We start from the raw sequence: 4059 nt of genomic DNA on the forward strand, positions 1-4059 counted from the left end.
CCCCGCCCCGGGCTGCGGGCCGTCCGTCCGCCGCCGGCCGCGCGCAGGGCCCGGGAGCGTCCATGCTGGGCCCCGGGGTCCGGGGTGGCCGCGAGGGCCGGCCCCTGGGGGCAGCAGCCTCCACACGGCCCACCCCGGCGTGCATCCTGCCTCCGTCCTTCTCTGCACCCGCCATTCACCCATCCCGCTCCATCCCCCTCCACGTCTCCATCCGACTTCACCAACCCTTTCCACTCTGCCATCTCGCCACCCGCCCGTCGCTGCGCCAGCCGTCGCCCCAACTGTCCCCCCGCCCGTCTCTCCTTCAGTCTCCTGTCTTCACCCATCCATCTCTCCAGCCACCAGCCCCCATCCAGTCATTTCATCCTCACCCGCCCTTCCGTCAGTCCCCCCATCGATCTGTCCACCCAGCCATCTCCATTCCTCAGTCCATTTTCCATCCAACCATCCAGCGAAGCTCAGATATGTCAGGGGTAATAGGATTCTTGGAACAGACTTGATCCTTGTCCTCGGGAACCTTCCTGCCCAGAAGGAGAGTCAGGCATGCTAATGTAGATATAAAATTAGGAAAACATTATGAAAGGAGTAAAAGTTATACAGTCATCTTGGGGAGAAGGCACACCCTAAATCTACTGGGGATCAGAGAAAGCTGCTCTGGGCCTAGGAATGTATGTAGGCATTAATCACCTAGACTGTAAGACTCTAGTGCTGCTTGAGAATTTAGGCCTGGCCATGCGGGGTGGTGCACACCTGTGATCCTAGTGGCTCAGGAGGATCTAGAGTTCAAAGCCAGCCTCAGCAAAACCGAGGCACTTAGCAACTCAGTGAGACCCTGTCTCTAAAATACAAAATAAGGCTGGAGATATGGCTCAGTGGCCAAGTGCCCCTGAGTTCAATTCCTGGTACCAACCCCCCTCAAAAAAAAAAAATTAGGCCTGAGCAGGTCTAGTGGTGCACGCCTGTAACCCGGGGACTCAGAAGTTCGCATTAGAACAAGGTCCCTCAATGTGGAGAAGGCATGGGAAGAGACCTGATGCAGACATCCAGGCAAATGTGGCAGCAGGTACGATGGCATTCAGAAAGTGCAATCAGCAGGGTGCAGCAGCCCTCCTGTAGCCTCAGCTACTGGGGAGACTGAGGCAGGAGGCGGAGAGCAGTCTGGGCAAGACTTGTCTCCAAAATAACTGGAATTACATGTGGCCACGGCTGCACTCCCCTGTGAACGTAGGAGGAGGAAAACCCTGACTTGCACATTTTACAGAGTGAACTGCATTTTATGTGAATTTTACCTCAAAGCTGTTCTTACAAAAATAATCTCCACCTCTAAATTGGGTCTCGGTGGCACACACCTCTACTCCCCGCCATGTGGGAGGAAGAAGCAGGAGGAGGCAATCCCACGGCCACCGTGAACAATTTAGCGAGACCCCACCTCCAAATAAAACATGATAAGGGCTGGGAGCCCGGTCAGTGCTAGAGAGCCCTGGGACCAATTCCACTGTCGCACCAGTGCAAGAAGAAACAGTCCAGGCGTGGGCCTCAGCTACAGCGTCCAGCTGACTGGGGCCTTTGTCTTCTGCAGGACTGGCAGCCGGCCAGGGTGGTCTGGCCAGGAGCATGACTGACGGTCACGCCCACAGTGGCATCCTCCCTGGAGGCCTGCTTGTGACAGCGCTCCTCCTCCCAACCAGGGAGGCAGGCCTTGGGGCTGGCCCTGCTGCAGAAAGGACACTGTGTGACTTCTGGGATGGCGCCCCCGACAGGCCCTGCGGCCCACCCTCCATTCTCGGAACCTGAGACCATGGTGCTATGGAGAAGCCCAGTCTGTCCCACAGACAGGGAATGAAGGCTCCCAGGCACCGCCAGCGCAGGTGCCGGACACGTGACTGAGGCTGCGTTGGACCCTCCGGCCCCCATTGGCTGCCAGGTGACTACTGTCACATAAGTGATTTCAGGAAAGACCAACAGGGGCCACTCAGGTTGCAAACCCACTGAACCAGAAGGAACAATGAATTCCTGGTTTTCCATGAAGTTCCAGGGTGGACTTTCACGTAGCAGCACTTAAGTGACCTCAGCAGTCAGCGGTCTTTCAGGGGTTGGTGACATCAGGAACGGAATCGGCAGAACAGAAGACAGTGCACTCTACACGCCTCTGCTGCCCTGCGAGGAACCACCCAAAGGGGGGGCCAGACGTGCACAGGGCACAGGGGAGACTCGTCCGTGTCTCCTGGGGGCTCTAGCAGATGGGGAGGCTGGCCTGATGGGACGGAGGCCGGGGGGTGAAGTGTCCGGGGCCTCCTGTTTGGGGCTTTGGCTCTGACTGAGGGCGACTTTCTCCTCCTGTCTTCTTGTCGTACCTCTGGGGGCTGCAGGGTCAAGTTGGCTGTTCCACTCACTCGTCTGGGACCTAGAGTCTGAAGGCAGGAGCAGCTGGGAAGCCACCAGGCATTTCACCTGCCCAAGGTCTCAAGGAGGCTGGCTCAGCCTCCCCCCATCACAGTGGCTCAGGAGTGGACACCTTCTGCCTCCACCTCCTCCTCCCTCCTCTCATCCTCCCGCCTCCTCCTTTTCGTTTTGGTGCTGGGGATTCAACCCGGGGGTGCTCTGCCACTGAGCTGCACCCGCCCCTTCTGCTTCCTGTTTTGAGGCAGGGTCTCACTCAGGTGCTGAGGCTGGCCTGGAGCTTGCCACCCTCCTGCCTCAGCCGCGCGGTTCCAGGTGTGCCCCACGCCCGGCTGAAGTGGAATTCTCACTTGGGGGCTGATCCTTTCAGAGCAAGCCCCCCATAACCCGGGAGGGTGTCGTAGTGCATCTTAGGACCTAGCTTCCGAAGTCCCTGTGCACCGTGCCGGCTATATTCTTCTGGCCAAGACAGTCACCAAGGCCAGTTCAAGTTTAAGGGGGAGTGGAGCCAGAGACGTGCGGCCGTCTTCAGTGGGCGCGCCTTCCTGTGCTGTGTGTTTCCAGTCCAGGAAGCCACGGCTTGTGAGGGGCAATGAGGACCTCAGGTGCCAAGAGGCACAGGAGTGGCCCTGGTTGGACTGGACAGCGTGCAATGGCCCCCCGCGGGCTGCACTCTGAGACTGCCACTGAGCTCAGTGGTTCCTCAGAGCGAGGCTCCAGAGGGTGGGCTTCCAGGGACTTCAGGCTGAGATGACCTAGCCCAGGAGCGTCTCCCTGACACAAAGGTTATAGGAAGTTCCACAAGAGTCTTTTTGTCTTGGTAAGGGATTGAACCCAGAGTGCTCTATCATGGAAGTACACTGCCGAGAGCCACAGCCAGTCGGAATGGCCCCTGGCATTTTGCCAGAAGTAATGGTTGAGAGGCGCGCCATTAAGATGAGGATAGTAAGTTAAGCTGTCTATAATTGCTGTGACTGGATGATGCTGGATTGAAACAGGCTGCGTATTCAATTGTATATTAGACCTTTACTGTCTGCCTCAGCACCCACTACTTTGGAGTTCCCATTGAGTTCTCCAGGGGTTCCCAGAGTGAGTGCGTGCACAGCCCGGTGGTGTTCCGGGAGATTGCGGGGGGGTGGGGGGGGGAGTTCTGGTTGGTGTGTGGTGTGTTCCTGGAGGAGCCGCGTGGGTGGCGTTCGGGAGAGTTCCCGGGGAGTGTGCGTGGAGTGCTGTGGGAGTTCAGAAATTAAGTTTGTTCCTGCTTGAGTGGCTCGTGATTTGTGCCCAGCCAGACTGCGGCATTTGGTGGCCCGTGCGGGGAACGTCTGAAGCTCAGAGGTAAGTGAAATTGCTCGCCCCTGAGGGAAGGCGAGAGAATGGGTGACCATTTCAAAAAACAATGTGTTCTTGTTTTGATTTGTTTTGTTTTTGTTTCAAGCTGCCTGCCCCTAGAAATTTCTCAGGCAAACTGGGAAAAATGGTTGGCTCAAGGTTTCAAGTTGTTCAGCCCTGAGGAAGAGATAAAGATAGACCACGAAAATACATTTCAAAAAAATAGGAAAATTGATACAATGCATTTTTGTTCCATTCTGTTTCGGTTTTGCTTTGTGTTATCTTTATAGTAGAAATATGGGATCAGAAATTAGTAAAAAACAAACC

This window comes from Marmota monax, unplaced genomic scaffold (assembly GCF_021218885.2).
Source record: "Marmota monax isolate L192 unplaced genomic scaffold, Marmota_monax_Labrador192_F-V1.1 WCK01_AAM20220418_F8-fsc00038, whole genome shotgun sequence".
In the NCBI taxonomy this organism is placed as follows: Eukaryota; Metazoa; Chordata; class Mammalia; order Rodentia; family Sciuridae; genus Marmota; species Marmota monax.